Source organism: Musca domestica, unplaced genomic scaffold (assembly GCF_030504385.1).
Source record: "Musca domestica strain aabys unplaced genomic scaffold, Musca_domestica.polishedcontigs.V.1.1 15, whole genome shotgun sequence".
Lineage (NCBI taxonomy): Eukaryota > Metazoa > Arthropoda > Insecta > Diptera > Muscidae > Musca > Musca domestica.
In genome coordinates this window covers 10,414,587-10,432,813 of record NW_026712207.1, presented here as the reverse complement: position 1 = coordinate 10,432,813, position 18,227 = coordinate 10,414,587, and the positions used below count along the sequence as shown (strand labels likewise).

The following is an 18,227-nucleotide window of genomic DNA, read 5'->3' as shown; positions in this document are numbered from 1 at the left end:
TTTTGTTCCATAAAAGACTTGCCCTGAAAAAAACCTGGCAAAATACCCAATTTTTTCAGATTTCGAATTCTTTAAAAATATCCAGAAAGTTCCAAGAAAATACACTTTTTTACTCAAGAGGTCCCTGAAATTCTGAAAAAAATCCACGATGTTTCTGCAGGAGTCTTTTAAAACACGATTTTTGGTCAGGAGGTTCTTGATTTTTTTTTAATTTCAGATCTGCGGTCCTTTGTCTGAAATTCAAGATTTTATTGCAGCAATTCTTGGAAAAGGGTATTTTTTTCATTCAATGTTTTTGGTCAGAATGTCCTTGAAACTATTTTCTTACAATAATTCAGAATTTTTTGGTCAGAATGTTATTCAAAGAATATTTCAATGAAGAATGCCCGACTTGCTGTCCTTGAAAAATTCTTTAAAAATTTTAAATTTTTGGTCGGGAAGTCCTTGATATTTTCTTTGTAAAATCCACGATTTTTTTCTAAAAATTCACACATTTTGGTCCGAAGACTATGATTTTGGTAAGGAAGTCCTTTCTTAAATTTTCTTAAAAATATGATATGAAAAAAAAATCGTAAAATCCGTTTTTTTTTTTTTGTTCAAATGATTTTCAGGTTTGGAAACTTTGAAATATTTCTTCACAAATTAAAAATAAGTTAAAAACTTTCGGTCCAATTTCATGCGAATTAGTGTTGATAAAAATGTTAATCTTTTGTGGGGGTCTTACGAGGAGGAGAAGTGGGCTAGTAAATTCCAAATTCATATCAGAATTCGGGTTGAAAGAAATATTTATATATTCCAAGTTTGTTAGGAATACAAGTATGGAAAATTGTTACCCTTTGTGCGGGAGGTATTAAAAGGAGTGTCCCATCTTCGCAACAGATCTTGTGTTGAAATATTTGGAGAAAGGAATGGAATGGTCATTTCGCATTTTATGAGGGTTATTGGTATTCAAATTTTTGACCCCTTGTGAGGGAGGTATCAGAAGCAGTGGTCGGTTCTGTCGGTTCCTCATACTATATAATGTGTTGGTAGAAGTATTGAAAAACTAAATGAAAATCGCACTCTTTTTCAGATTTTATAAAAGTTATAAATCTTTAAAATGTTAACCAGTTGTGGATGAGGTACTTGATGGAGCGGGTCGATATTTTCCATTTTCGCACCTCACCCACCACTGATAAAACGAATGTTTTCTTATCAGAGACGGAGAAAACCAAATTCGGCAGTTTACCACTTTTGGCCAAGCGAAGCAACTCTTGAGTTCTTTTGATTCTATTTTCTTGCTGTTGGACGTGTAAGTTCTTCTACTTTTTCGAATTTCAATGGCTTTACCCTGAGCTCATTTTTCAATATTTGCCGAATGGAATATTGCGATTTGTTCAGCTCACGAGCCATTTTTCGGCCACTGCGACGAGGGTTTCGATCAAGTCGCTTCTTTACTTTTCGAACCATTTCTGCTGATGTTGTTGTTTTCTTCCGTTCACTTCCTTGAAGTCGGGCTATGCTACCAACGCTGGTATCATGGTAACGAGCGATGGTACGACAAAAGATTTATTCGCATTTAAATGCTGGAGTGCTCTAACGTTTTCCAGCCAAATATAAAGAAATCACGCTATCCCGCTTGAATTCCATCACGAATAATTTTTTTTTCTGGAAAATTCTCCCCAAAATGCCGTTGTACGCTGGTAAACAATATAATGAGCTGTCACTGGAATAATTTAAACAGCTGTCGGACTAGTGGCTTAGAAATGACAGCAGTCTGAAGTTGGTTGCAGGTTTTTCATCTCACCCTGTAGAGGTCATTGAAAAGAATTCACGATTTTGTTTCCAAAAGACTTGCCCTGGCAAAAGATTAACTATTTTTCAGGTTTCATCTTCTTTAAGAAATGTCCAGAAAGTTCCTCGATTTTTTGTAGAGAAGAGTTCATTAGGATATCCACTATTATCTGTCAGTAAATCATAGCAATTTTTTTAATGGTTTTACAAAAGTCCACAATTTATGGTCAGGAGTCCTTGAAAATACTCTCTTGTAGATCTCCATTATTTTTGTCCAGGATGTTCTTGAAGAAAATTGGTCCAACATGAAAAGTGTGGACGATCATGAAAAATACTTTTAGTCAAGAGGTCTTTGAAATTCTCTTGACATTTGTAAACCACGATTTTTGGTCAGGATGTCCTCAATTTTATTTCTTAACAATCTGCGATTTTATGTCCGGAATCCTTGGAAAAAGGTGGTTGTTGCAAATACGACTTTAGGTTCGAGGTCCTTTAAACATTCAAGATTTTAGGCCAGATTTGCATTCAAGGTGATTGAAAAAAATCTTTAAAAGTTTAACATTTTTGGTCAGGATGACCTTGATATTTTTGTCTAAAATTCAGGACATCTAAGTAGTCTATCTCCGAACTCGATCTAAGTTTGACAATAATATTATCGGATACTCCCTTCGAGAGTTACACATCAGACAGCCATAAGAATGCACGGGCACCCTTAGATCGACTCCAAATGTCCTGAAACGAATTTGGTCTAAAGAGAACTACGACCTAATACCTAATTTCGATGATACACGTTTTGATCATATCAGATGATATATACCCTCAGTAGTCACATGGTTGTTGGCTGAGGGTTGAATTACAAATTTTGCTAGAAAACATTGTTAAAATCGTCTTAAAAACCACACTTTTAAGTCAAGAAGTCTGTGATGTTTCTATTTTTCTCTTAAAATAATTCTAAAATATGATAGTTTGTGCATTGGACATTTTTTTTCGTAAGAGATTCATTATTTGTGGTCAGAAAGTGCTTGAAAAAATTGCTTTAGAACTGAAGTTTTGGGGTAGGAGGTCCTTAAAAAGTTTCTTCAAAAATAACGATTTTCGAACAGAAAAAAATTTAAAAGTCTATCTTCCTTTTTTTAAGTCCACGATTTTAAATCTAAAAGAAAAGAAATCTCCAAAAAACTAAGATGTCATATCATGAGGTTCTTGAATATTTTTTTTTTTGGAAATCACGATGTTTGAATAAATTTTTAGGTCCCTTTTTTTCGTTAGAAAAAGTTTAAAAAAATCAAATATTTTTGGACAGGAGGTCCCCTTGAAAATTTTTCTTAAAAGTCCAAAATTTTTGGTAAGAGCGTCCTTGTAAAACCTCCTTCAGCAGCTTAGGATCAGTAGTTTTTCTTACCAATATTCACAAATTTTGATCATAATATTTTCGAGCAGAAGCAAGATTTTGGAATTATATTAAGAGCAATATGATTTCTAATCAGGATATTTAAAAAATATCCTCGAAAATCCCAAATTAAAAGCTATTACAAATTCTACGATTTTTAGTCAGGAGGTCCTTCGAAAAAATATTGTTAGAAAAATGCTAGATTTTTGGTCAATATTTTTTTAAATTAAAAAAAAAAATCCACTATTATGGCATCTTAAATCCTTTGTAAAATCAACGATTATAGCCTCGAAAGATTTCTCTAAAATTCTCCGATGATTACCATAAAAATATATTCTTTAAAAATCCACACTGCGGTAAAGGCTGTAATTATTCTTTACTCATCCACCATATTCTTTAGAAAAATAACATTACCTAACATCATTCCTTGAAAATAGCTTTCATCGATCTCGATAATTATCCTTTCGAATAAGTCGTTATGGCAAATAAATGTCATTACAGCTCATACACATGCGACCACTCAATTAAGAATTTTAAGTTCCATTCGATTGTCGGGCATTGAATAGATTCCAAGAATTTTCTATGGAATCGCCAAAGGATACGAAACCTGTTTTATGTGCCCACATTGTGGTCTACAATTCCTGTTATGCAAACGTCGACCAGTGGACATAAACATGACTATTTGCGTATCTTAGATTTCCAGGAAAGACATGGTTTCCATTGCCAGTTAGAGATTCCGAAAGGTCCATATGTATCATGTACATGTAGTTAAAGATAACATATGTACATATTTTCAATATTGAATATATATATGGATTTCCAGGTGAATTTTGCGAAAAGTTGCAATAATTTAGTGAGTTCCATTTTTAGAGCATCAATTCTGGAATATTTCCTCTGCCCCTTAAGCTATTTATCGAATTTGTAAGGAACTCAAATGCTTATAAATAGACCGACCCTGTGTCTGGATTTGTGTTGGTAAGGCATGAAATCGGAATTTTTGCTGCCATGCCATGAAGGTTATTCTAGGAAATTACATCAAATATAAATACTGATATCTGTAATTAATGATTAGCTACTAACTAATGAGGCAAGAGTTCACAGTAAAGGGAAACTATAAATATTTAAACGTATTAAAGGCATAAACTATGTACCTGAAAGATCCTCAAACAAATTTTTAAAAGTCAAACTTAATAACCCGGAATATTATGAAATATATTTCTCAAAACATCAAACAAAACTATACTATCACAGCCTTACAAAAAAATCAATATGACACCTCAAAAATATTCCTATAAACTACCAAATAAATTCTTAAAGGATACGAGATAAGAAATCCCTGCCCTAGAAAACTCATGATTATTTCCTAGAAAGACCAACATTGTTCTATAATCCACGACTATTCGGAAAATATCCATTAAAATAGCCCCAAAAATGTTCCTAAAAAAATATATAATATATAACCACGATTTTGACTCCAAAATTATTTCCTAAAAATGTCAAAGCCAATTAAAATTGTACTCTACGAGGTAGCTCAAAAGCAAGTCCAAAAAAGCACGATTTTAACCTTATGATCCATGATTATACCCTCAAAAATCCCCCCAGGACAATTTGGACGAAATCCGTTATAGGACATTTGAGGTCGATCCAGATGTGTCTGTCTGGCTGTTAATATTCGACCTCGTATTTTTATCTGCAATATTGCCGTAGATACTATTTACCTAAAATGCACGGATTCCGAGGAATCTTAATACGAAAATTTCCAAAAGTGTGGACGAGGGAGGAACTTGCCGCCTCTATTTTCGATGTAAACTTTTAAAACCCAGATACACTTGTCTTCGTTTTTTAGCTCTACTTACAAAAACTGCTGGACTCTTCCCCGTAGTTCTTGAAAAAATGAATTTTGTCGCACAGTGTTACTTATATACAGGGTGAGATGAAAAAACTGCAACCAACTTTAGACTGCTCTCATTTCTAAGCCAGTCGTCCGACATCTGTTAAAATTATTCCAGTGGCAGCTCCCTATATTGTTTACAAGCGTTCAAAAGTGATTGGTGAGAATTTTCCAGAAAAAAAGTTATTCGTTACGGAATTCATGCGTGATAGTGTGATTTCTTTATATTTGGCTGGAAAACCACAAGTGGCTATCGTAAGAGCACTCCAGCATTTAAATGTGAATAAATCTTTTGCAGCGTAGCCCGACGTAGCCCGACAAGGAAGTGCATGGAAGAAAACAGCAACATCAACAGAAATGGTTCGAAAAGTAATGAAACGACTTGATCGGAACCCGCGTCGCAGTGGCCGAAAAATGGCTCGTGAGCTGAACATATCGCAATATTTCATTCGACAAATATTGAAATATGAGCTCAGGGTAAAGCCATTGAAATTCCAAAAAGTGCTAGAACTTACACCTCAACAGAAAGGAAATAGACTCAAAAAGAGCTAAAGAGTTGCTTCGCTTGGCCAAAAGTAATGAACTGCCGAATTTGGTTTTCTCAAATGAGAAAACATTCCCAGCAATTTGTAAACAAACAAAATGATCGTGTTTACTTGCTAAAGAGATCAGCTGAAAATGTGCACCTTCGGTTGGCCACCAGAACTCAAGCGCCGGCCATAGTGATGGTGTGGGCCCCCATAACAGCCGATAGTCACTCTCCGCACGTATTAATCGACCGTGGCATCAGAATAAATACCGAATATTATCGCGAAAATATTCTGGAGGGTGTATTAAAGCCTTGGGCATGCAAACATTTTGGGCGCAGACCTTGGACATTCCAACAGGACTCAGCACAATCGCACCTAGCACACGCCACCCAAGAATGATTACAAAATGAGGTTCCTCACTTCATTCCCAGTGCACAAGGGCCATCAAAATCTCCGGATACCAATTCGTTGGACTATTGAGTCTGGAGTATTTTGGAAAGCAAGTTTGGCACTAGAAAATACCAAAGTGTAGATCACCTCAAGCAAGCGCTTCGCCGGGAATGGGTCGAAATACCGCAGAGCAACATTCGGACAGCGTGTGACGGTTTCATTGGCCGTTTGAAGGCCATAATTCGTGCCAAAGGTGACCAATTCAAATAAATCTAAACTTATTCTAAAGTTTGATGCTATTTTCGACATTTTTTGCTTTCATTCAATAATTTTTTTTAATGTGAAGATTATGGCTACCCTACCCTGTATTTTATATTTTGTGAACTAAAAAGGCCCAATACGAACTTTTGAAACGACTCTTAAATGTTAAAAGGGGGGACTTTTCGCAAACGAAGATGTGGCCACTTGCTGGTAACTCTCATTCAAATTGAAATACGAGTCAGATTGTCGTTAATATTTCTATCAACTTAAGATCTGGTGTGAAGGTGATAGATATCTGTCCACCCCTTCTAGTATTTTTCCCTCAAATGTTCAATACCTGTTATAACTTTAACTTGGGGAGTATCCTCTCTTAAGGCCCTGATAGTCCTTATTCTTTCTCTAAAACTCATATTTTTGAAAAAAAAAAAAAATCCGCTTTTATAAATAAAATAGTCCCCTAAAATATTTTATGATAAGTAAAAAGCAGCTAAGTTTGAGCGGACCGAACTTTTAATACCCTCCACCATTTAGAAGGATCTTAAAAAATTTCAAAAAACTTCCGGAAACTACGAAGACCTGGACCTGCTTGCAAAATTTGTTGTCATGGGCTGTAGTACCCATTACGAACTTCAAAAACGAAATTTGAAATAATTCTGATGAATAATGTCACACATATCATAAAAATGCCAAGTATTTGGTGGTACCGAGTATTTGGAGGGCTATACGAAGACGTGAACCTGCATACAAAAATGTTTGTCATAGGCTGTAGCACCCATTACGAACTTCAAATACGAAATTTGATTCGGGTTTAGGGTCGACCTCACCTTATTTCCAGAAAATCCCCAACACATTCATCTTCCAAAGTAAAGTTTTGCACCTTCAACTCGGTCTTATAGCCCAAGGGCGCCGTTATCACGAAGGTACAATTCATATTGTCCGCGTATGCATTTGGCCAATTGGGCGATTTGATGACCCCAAACAAAGTTTGGTATTCGCCTCCACAAGCTGGAAGAGCAACAAATTATTAGAAAATATTTACAAAAATCTGACTTAGAAGTCGAGCCGTTATAAAATTGATGAAACTGCACAGGCAATCTTCTGTTATAAGCTGTAGTACCCATTACGAACTCCAAATACCAAATTTGCAACATTTTCGATCATGAAAATACCGAATATCGGGAGCTACCCTTATATGGGGGCTATACGAAAACTTGAACAGAATTGTTGGAAATTTGTTTCGTTGCAAATTTTCTGCCAATGTTAGATCAAGTGGGAAGATCTTTTGGCCATACATTTTGAAAAATTCTGACCATCCTCACAGGAGTAATTTAATCCTTTTATGATTATCACCTCTTTTATTTGATTAATTAGTGATCATCCATCAAATGGGAACCTCAATTCATATTTCAGAACCAACTATTGCTCGCAATTAAAAATTCAATAAATTAATTATAAAACCTCAATAATTAAAAAAATGATGTTTCGGTATTACAAAATATTTCCACCTCACATACACACAGTCATGTATGCGTGTGTGTGTGCCTGGATCTCTGCCAAAACACATTTATGTATGTATCACACACATTAAATTGTGTCATAAAATCGGCTGTGACAAGAATAACAATGAGAAGGATTTCGGAACAACAAATTGCAAACAGATGCCACTCGGGCCGAACAATTTATCATTTAAAACGAGATTAACAGCGGTTGGGATCTAATGGCAGCACTGCCAAGAGCAAGTTTTGTTATTAATGAGATTTAAACAATCATTAAATTTTGAAAAAAGCGCCACAAAATAGCTGCTGACATTTGCTTGACAAGAAAAACCAACAACAACGTAAATATTTCCAATTATCTCTTCCCTGGAGGCAAACTTTAATTATAAATTATGTTTAAATGCATTAGAGTGGGAAGTCAACTTTGCGTAGTAGGGCAAAAGATGCATTGCATTGTGGACTTGAGAGAGTACTACTCAGAACAATTTGTTGGGCACTTGTTTGTGACGGTTTCGAGACCATTAGAAATGACAACTACGCACAGAAGCATTAAGAGAAGGCTACATCTTCTGCATTCTCAGTACTTAAAAATATAAAGAGGCAGTCCTGAATTTGCCAGAAAATAGCTTACTTTTATCTTACTTAGTAATGAGTAACGGCGGCAGAGAGTATATACGCTATATAATTTAAAACATGCCAAGCAAAATATGGGTTTAGCATTACAACCTATTAAAGTATTCATTGCTATCAAAAGTCTTGTCTAGTTTCAGTGGCCAAAAATACCTACTTATTTCGTGCAGCTTGTCCTTGTTGAAATAATGGTAACCCAGTTTGTAAAGAGGTTTTATTATACCCTCAGCCATATGGCTACTGAGGGTATATATCATTTGATACGGTCAAAACGTGCCTAGTCGAAATAACGATTTTAGACCCTAGGTCTCTTTGTACCAAAGCCCGTCCGTCCGCCTGTCTCTCTGCCTGGCTGGTGTGCACGATAACTCTCGAAGGGAGTATCCGATTTGGTCCAAACTTCGTACTTCGTAATATTTTTGTCAAGCTTAGATCGAGTTCGGAGATGGACAATATCGGCCCACTCCTTCTGGTACCTCCCCTACAAAAGGTCGAAATTTTCAAAAAAATATATTTTCTGCACAGAAAGAGGAACTATAATCCGATGTTGCTCCATCTTTGCAAATCCTAATATTTGGGTCAGTGCTAGGTCAGGTGTAAAAATTGACAATATCCGTCCACTCCATCAAGTACCTCCCCACAAAGGGTCAAAATTTTAAATAATTACAACTCTCATAAAATGTGATGTAAGAGTCCAATTGTCTTCAAATTTCACACATCCCAATATCTATATTAACCCAAGGTCTGGTGTTAAGATGGAATATAGCGGTCCACTCCTTCTGGTACCTCTCCCTAGCACATCCCAATATTTATATCATATTTATCCGATACGAAATGACCAATATTGCCCATTTTTTCAGAACACACTGCATACGGGGTTAAACATTTGAATAATCATAACCAGTAAGGAAAGCTCAAAAGTCGGGCGGGGCCGACTATATGATACCCTACACCACTATGCATATTTAGTAGAGCTCTCGTAAAAAGGTTTATACAGGGTATTTAAGAGCTCTATGAGATATTTGGTACAAAAGCAAAATCTATCTAATTCTATCGTGCATTTTACGAACTATAGCTATCTCTGAACCGGGTTTCTCCAAATTTTACGTATTAGCTTCTAGACTGGTGATTTGGGCTGATATTGACCATTTAGTGCACATTTAACCCGAAATCGGATGAAGATATATATGAGAGCTATATCCAAATCTGAACCGATTTCGATAAAATTTAAAACAGCTATTCCTGTGCTCCATCTAATACCTGGTACCAAATATCACGGTTGTGGAGTGAATATTACGAATGTATGGGACTAAAACTCTAAATCGGATGAAACATATATATGGTTGCTATATCTATATCTGAACCGATTTTCACTAAATTTGATATACTTGCTTCTAGGCTGAATTTGGTCCGATGTACTAAAATTCAGTCCATTTGGACTTATATCGGCCATTTGGTGCACAATTAACCCGAAATCGGATGAAGATATGTATGGGAGCTATATCCAAATCTGAACCGATTTCGATAAAATTACAAGCAGCTATTTCTGGGCTGTATCTTATATCTGGTACCAAATATCATTCTTGTGGAGTGCATATTACGAATGTGAGAGGCATAAACACCAAATCGGATGAAAGATATATATGGGAGCTATAGCTATATCTGAACCGATTTTCTCCAAAATTTGATATACTTGCTTCTAGGCCGAACTCGGTTGGGTGTGCCAAAATTCAGGTAATTTGGACTGATAGTGGACATTTGGTGCACATTTAACCCGAAATCGGATGAAGATATATATGGGAGCTATAGCTGTTTCTGAACCGATTTTCTCCAAATTTGTTGTATTTGCTTTAAGGCTAATCTCGGTCACATGTGCCAAAATTCGGGCCATTTGGGCTGATATTGGTCATTTGGTGGTCAATTAACCCGAAATCGGATGAAGATATATATGGGAGCTATATCCAAATCTGAACCGATTTCGATAACACTTAAAACAGCTATTTCTGTGCTCCACTTAATACCTGGTACCAAATATCACGGTTGTGGAGTGCATAGTAGGAATGTGAGGGACTTAAAGATCAAATCGGATGAAAGATATATATGGGAGCTATAGCTATATCTGAACCGATTTTCTCCAAATTTGATATACTTGCTTCTAGGCCGAACTCGGTTGGATGTGCCAAAATTCAGGTAATTTGGACTGATAGTGGATATTTGGTGCACATTTAACCCGAAATCGGATGAAGATATATATGGGAGCTATATCTAAATTTGATCCGATCCTCACCAATTTCAATAGGGTTCGTCCTTGGGCCAAAAAAATATTGTTTGGAAAATTTCATCTCAATCGGATAATAAATGCGACCTGCATTTTGTTCACAAGAATACATGGACAGACGGACGGACGGACAGACGGACGGACATGCATAAATCGACTCAGAATGTGATTCTATGCAGATCATCAAAAGGAACTATGGGTCTATCTCGGTTCCTTTTGCCTGTTACAAACAAATGCACAAAGACATAATACCCTTACCACTATGTGGTGTAGGGTATAAAAATGTATCAAATTTTAGAATAAATTCAGATTTGTTCGAATTGGTCAGCTATGGCACGAATTATGGCCTTCAAACGGCCAATGAAATCGTCACACGCTGCCCGAAAGTTGCTCTGCTGTATTTTGGCCCATACCCAGCGAAGCGCTTGATTGAAGTAATCGACACTTTGGTATTTCTTAGTGCCAATCTTGCTTTCTAAATTACTCCAGACATGGCCAACCGAAGTGGCACATTTTCAGCTGGCCTCTTCGGTAAATAAAAACGATCATTTTATTTGTTCACAAACTGCTGGACAAGGAATGTTTTCTCACCGGAGACGGAGAAAACCAAATTCGCCGTTCACTACTTTCGGCCAAGCAAAGCAACTCTTTAGCTCTTTTGGGTCTATTTTCTTTCGGTTGCTGTATAAGTTCTTGCACTTTTTGAAATTTCAATGGCTTTACCCCAAGCTCATTTTTCAATATTTGCCGAATGGAATATTGGATATGTTCAGCTCACAAGCCATTTTTTCGGCCACTGCGGGTTTCGATCAAGTAGCTTCTTTACTTTTCGATCTATTTATGCTGATGTTGCTGTTTTCTTCCGTCCACTTCCTTGACGTCGGGTTACGCTACCAGTATCACGTAGTCGGTAACGAGCGATGGCACGAGACACAAAAGATTTATTCACATTTAAATGCTGGAGTGCTCGAACGATTGCCACTTGTGGTTTTCCAGCCAAATATAAAGAAATCACACTATCACGCTTGAATTCCATCACGAATAACTTTTTTTCTGGAAAATTCTCAACAAAATGCTTTTGTACGCTTTTAAACAATATAATGAGCTATCACTGGAATAATTTTAAGAGCTGTCGGACGAAGGGATTAGGAATGACAGCAGTCTGGAGTTGGTTGCAGTTTTTTCATCTCACAATATTTTGGTCTGTTCCCCACCTGCAAGAATGTAAATTTTTTACTACGATCACAGATTTTCCTTTTATGACATCAAAACATATTGCAAAACTCTAGATTCTTTAAGGTTTTGAAAAGACCGTATAATAGTGGACTTATCTTCACAAAAATTATGTAGGGACTGTAGAGGATCTCGAGCTGTAGAGGATCTTGAGTAGAGGATCTCGAGTTCTTCTATTTGCTGTAGAGAACATCGAGGTCTTTTATTGTCTATAGAGAACCTCGAGGTCTTCTATTGTCCATAGAGAACGTCGAGATCTTCTATTGCCTAAAGAGGTCCTCGAGGTCTTCTATTGTCTATAGATGACTTCGAGATCTTCTATTGCCTATAGTGGACCTCTACGTTCTCTATTGACAATAGAAGACCTCGAGGTCTTATATTGTCTATGGAGGTCCTCGAGGTCTTCTATTGTCTATAGAAGACCTTGAGGTCTTCTATTGTCTATAGAGGACCTTGAGGTCTTCTATTGTCTATATTGGACCTCGAGATCTTCTATTGCCTATAGAGGAACTCGAGGTCTTCTATTGCTTATAGAGAACCTCGAGGTCTTATATTGTCTATGGAGGACCTTGAGGTCTTCTATTGTCTATGGAAGACCTTGAGGTCTTCGAGGGCTTCGTTGAGGTGTTCTATTGTCTATAGAAGACCTTGAGGTGGTCTATTATCTATAGAAGACCTTGAGGTCTTCTATTGTCTATAGAAGACCTTGAGATCTTCTATTGTCTATAGAAGACCTTGAGGTCTTCTATTGTCTATAGAAGACCTTGAGGTCTTCTATTGTCTATAGAAGACCTTGAGGTCTTCTATTGTCTATAGAAGACCTTGAGGTCTTCTATTGTCTATGGAAGACCTTGAGGTCTTCTATTGTCTATGGAAGACCTTGAGGTCTTCGAGGGCTTCGTTGAGGTGTTCTATTGTCTATAGAAGACCTTGAGGTCTTCTATTGTCTTTAGAAGACCTTGAGGTCTTCTATTGTCTATAGAAGACCTTGGGGTCTTCTATCGTCCATAGAAGACCTTGAGGTCTTCTATTGTCTATAGAAGACCTTGAGGTCTTCTATTGTCTATAGAAGACCTTGAGGTCTTCTATTGTCTATAGAAGACCTTGAGGTCTTCTATTGTCTTTAGAAGACCTTGAGGTCTTCTATTGTCTATAGAAGACCTTGAGGTCTTCTATTGTCTATAGAAGACCTTGAGGTCTTCTATTGTCTATAGAAGACCTTGAGGTCTTCTATTGTCTTTAGAAGACCTTGAGGTCGTCTATGGTCTATAGAAGACCTTGAGGTCTTCTAAAAAAGCAATAGAATGAATTTCCATGTATTAATCTACGGTTTTGAAGATCTCAACTCCCTGTGCGTATTTTTGGTTTAAAACTTAGCAAGGTCTCTTGTTCTATGATCCATACATAATATGATTCCTTAAAAATTCTGATTTCAATACATATTAAGGCATTGTAGTACTACCTTTTGTATATTTTTAGAATAGTAACTTAAGTACTTTTTAAGGTCTAACTAAGGCAGAGAAAATGTCCAAGGCATTTAAAGGTAGTACAGGTTATAGAATATTGTCCACAACGCCGTTACTCCAGATTTTCGATATTTTGAAAATTTTTGTCCAATTTTTCAAAATATTTAATTTTCATTTTAGTTTTCCCATTGTTCATCTGGTTAGACATATGTTCGAAATCTGAGTCTGCCTGAGAATGTTTTGGCAATCTATACCGAATTTCTATTCTAGAGCTAAATTTATATATCTTCCTGCAATTATCATTTCACATCCCCTTTTTCCAACGCTTTTGTCAATTATTTTTCGCCAATGTCTCTTTCATTCGAATTGAATGTTTCGAAGCGATATCTTTATTACTTTCTTGAGGCATTTTCTTAACTCCTTCATATCCTAGTCTCCCGGAAGATTAATACACTTCCCACACACACGTTTAATTACAATGTTGACTTATATGTATGCATGTGTTTGTATATATGTTTGTTTGGCTATATATAACATGTTCGCAATTTTGCTAAGCAACTCGTCTAGTATCAACCCTCCGCCCTCCCCCATTTTGGACAGCATTTAAAAATTTAATGGTTTCTCTTCCACATTTTAACATTCCAACGAGGCAAAGAATTCATTCGAATATTATTGGTTTCATGGCTGCAAAAAACGGAAACACTTTCAACTGGCGATAACATTTGTGCACTGCTGCTGCAGCTGCACTGAGACTCACGAATGAAACTCCTTTCATTTAAGAAAATGGAATGTCAAATATTTCGAAAATAACGAAACAGAAAAAGATGAATGTGAAGATATTTATTAACACTTTTACATAACTTGTGTCCTCCACAAACTGTACACGTTAATTTGAATATATTTGTGAATGTTCATGTGTCCGGGCTTCCTTCATTCCCGACAGATGCATTTGGTCTTGGAAGGAAGACAAGTGCGTGACAAATATTTATTTTCAACTATGAAGTGCAATTTGGCTAAGTGCAACGTGATGGTGATGCAATTTTCCACGCAATTGCAAATAAGAAAATATTATTGAAAGCTGTTGTCGACCGAGTCAAGAAAGAAGTAAACAACTTATATTTGTCTTTCGGGGGAAAAATAACTGGAAATGCTATTTCAAGGAAGATGAAAAATGCAAGACATGAAATACTATTAAAACGTGTTGATAAGACGGGATTCTTAAGAAGGTAAGAAAGATCTCAAGGTCTGGTGTAGGCAGTAGAAGACCTCAAGGTCTTCTATAGACCGTAGAAGACTTCAAGGTCTTCTGTAGATCACGGAAGACCTTAAGGTCTTCTGTAGACCAGAGAAAACCTCAAGGTCTTCTATAGACCAGAGAAGACCTCAAGGTCTTCTATAGATCGGAGAAGACCTCAAGGTCAACTATAGAGCAGAGAAGACCTCAAGGTCATCTATAGAGCAGAGAAGACCTCAAGGTCATATATAGAGCAGAGAAGACCTCAAGGTCATCTATAGAGCAGAGAAGACCTCAAGGTCTTCTATAGACCAGAGAAGGCTTCAAGGTTTTCTATAGACCAGAGAGTACCCCAAGGTCTTCTATAGACCAGAGAAGACCTCAAGGTCTTCTATAGACCGTAGAAGACCTCAAGGTCTTCTGTAGACCAGAGAAGACCTCAAGGTCTTCTATAGACCAGAGAAGACCTCAAGGTCTTCTATAGACCAGAAAAGACCTCAAGGTCTTCTATAGGCCAGAGAAGACCTCAAGGTTTTCTATAGGCCAGAGAAGACCTCAAGGTTTTCTATAGGCCAGAGAAGACCTCAAGGTCTTCTATAGGCCAGAGAAGACCTCAAGGTCTTCTATAGGCCAGAGAAGACCTCAAGAAGAAGAGAAGACCCCTAGTCTATAGAAGATCTTAAGGTCTTCTACAGCCTATAGAAGACCTCAAGGTCTTTTATAGACCGTAGAAGACCTTAAGGTCTTCTCTGGTATATAGAAGACCTTGAGGTCGTTTACGGTCTATGGAAGACCTTGAGTTCTTCTCTGGTCCACAGAAGACCTTGAGGACTTCTAAGGTGTATAGAAGACTCTGAGGTCTTCTCTTGTCTATAGAAGACCTTAAGGTCTTCTACGGTCTATAGAAGACCTTGAGGTCTTCTCTGGTCTACAGAAGACCTTGAGGTCTTCTACAGCCTATAGAAGACCTAGAGGTTTTCTACAGCCTGCAGAAGACCTTGAGGTCTTCTCTTGTCTATAGAAGACCTTGAGGTCTTCGCTTGTCTATAGAACACCTTGAGGTCTTCTCTGGTGTATAGAACACCTTGAGGTCTTCTCTTGTCTATAGAAGACCTTCAGGTCTTCTCTGTTGTATAGAAGACCTTCAGGTCTTCTCTGGTCTATAGAAGACCTTCAGGTCTTCTCTGGTCTATAGAAGACCTTCAGGTCTTCTCTGGTCTATAGAAGACCTTCAGGTCTTCTCTGGTCTACAGAAGACCTTCAGGTCTTCTCTGGTCTATAGAAGACCTTCAGGTCTTCTCTGGTCTATAGAAGACCTTCAGGTCTTCTCTGGTCTATAGAAGACCTTCAGGTCTTCTCTGGTCTATAGAAGACCTTCAGGTCTTCTCTGGTCTATAGAAGACCTTCAGGTCTTCTCTGGTCTATAGAAGACCTTCAGGTCTTCTCTGGTCTATAGAAGACCTTCAGGTCTTCTCTGGTCTATAGAAGACATTCAGGTCTTCTCTGGTCTATAGAAGACCTTCAGGTCTTCTCTGGTCTATAGAAGACCTTCAGGTCTTCTCTGGTCTATAGAAGACCTTCAGGTCTTCTCTGGTCTATAGAAGACCTTCAGGTCTTCTCTGGTCTATAGAAGACCTTCAGGTCTTCTCTGGTCTATAGAAGACATTCAGGTCTTCTCTGGTCTATAGAAGACCTTCAGGTCTTCTCTGGTCTATAGAAGACCTTCAGGTCTTCTCTGGTCTATAGAAGACCTTCAGGTCTTCTCTGGTCTATAGAAGACCTTCAGGTCTTCTCTGGTCTATAGAAGACCTTCAGGTCTTCTCTGGTCTATAGAAGACATTCAGGTCTTCTCTGGTCTATAGAAGACCTTCAGGTCTTCTCTGGTCTATAGAAGACCTTCAGGTCTTCTCTGGTCTATAGAAGACCTTCAGGTCTTCTCTGGTCTATAGAAGACCTTCAGGTCTTCTCTGGTCTATAGAAGACCTTCAGGTCTTCTCTGGTCTATAGAAGACCTTCAGGTCTTCTCTGGTCTATAGAAGACCTTCAGGTCTTCTCTGGTCTATAGAAGACCTTCAGGTCTTCTCTGGTCTATAGAAGACATTCAGGTCTTCTCTGGCCTATAGAAGACCTTCAGGTCTTCTCTGGTCTATAGAAGACCTTCAGGTCTTCTCTGGTCTATAGAAGACCTTCAGGTCTTCTCTGGTCTATAGAAGACCTTCAGGTCTTCTCTGGTCTATAGAAGACGTTCAGGTCTTCTCTGGTCTATAGAAGACCTTCAGGTCTTCTCTGGTCTATAGAAGACCTTCAGGTCTTCTCTGGTCTATAGAAGACCTTCAGGTCTTCTCTGGTCTATAGAAGACCTTCAGGTCTTCTCTGGTCTATAGAAGACCTTCAGGTCTTCTCTGGTCTATAGAAGACCTTCAGGTCTTCTCTGGTCTTCAGAAGACCTTGAGGTCTTCTCTGGTCTTCAGAAGACCTTAAGGTCTTCTCTGGTCTTCAGAAGACCTTGAGGTCTTCTCTGGTCTTCAGAAGACCTTGAGGTCTTCTATCGTCTATAGAAGGCCTAGAGGTCTGCTATTGTCTAAAGAAGACATTGAGGTCGTCTCTGGTCTATAGAAGACCTTGAGGTCTTCTATTGTCTATAGAAGACCTTGAGGTCTTCTCTGGTTTATAGAAGACCTTAGGTCTTCCCTGGTCTATAGAAGACCTTAGGTCTTCCCTGGTCTGTAGAAGACCTTAGGTCTTCCCTGGTCTATAGAAGACCTTAGGTCTTCAGTGGTCCATAAAATACCTTTTGTCCGGCTAGTTATATCCTTCATATTTCAATGTTAACAGTTAATTAAACATTATTTTACGATTTTTATCCATATTTCGATATGTCGAGTGATTCGTGATGATGACCGTCGCTACTGACTTTAAAATATACATGTATATCAATAGCATATCATGGATATATTTTTCCGGTCGTATTTGTGTGTTTTCTTTTCATTTAATACCTTTTTGACTCTCTTAATTCTGTTGTGTTTGATGGCCATGTATCTGAACGTCTCCACATCTCTCTCTTTCTGTTTTCCCTGTTTTTTTGAGTGGCGAAAAAGTTAAATAAAATTTTCCCACTTTATGAAAAGTATCTCATTATGGACAATGATGTTATGTTTCCAGGCAATTGCATTTCATTGGAATTAATTGGGAAATTCAATTACGAAGTTATGGGTCATTTCGAGGGAGTCCGGAGAAAAGAAAGTGAAATGTTTTAAAAATACGTAATAATTAAAATATACGCGTATATATGGGACAAATGTCTATTTGTTCGCTTGTAGTACGAATATCAAAGAAGAAACCTCTAACCGGACCTTAGCTAAATTTTATAATACTTTTACTGGCCATTTTTAAATTTTCCTCTTTACATATTTTTTATTGCAATTTTAATTGTTGTTTTAATAAATTAAAATAAAAAATAATATAAATACCATAATTTCAAACTTCTCTATTTATACACTTAACTTATATCCTGCAGCAGCCAGGATTGCTGCGTAAGTTAATCTTCCCAATTCACTTCTCAACATTTCTCTTTTGTTTGTGTGGCCTTTCTATGGCCGCATTTCGACACGAGTGGTATCTAACACGGCTTAATAATCTCAAAAGCCATTATCAT

General features: G+C 37.4%; 1 long non-coding RNA gene across 1 annotated transcript in view; it reads left to right on the top strand.

Moving 5' to 3' along the window:
• Positions 1-18,227, top strand: part of LOC131801238 (uncharacterized) — a 135,573-nt gene that overhangs the window by 1,333 nt on the left and 116,013 nt on the right. The window lies entirely within an intron of this gene.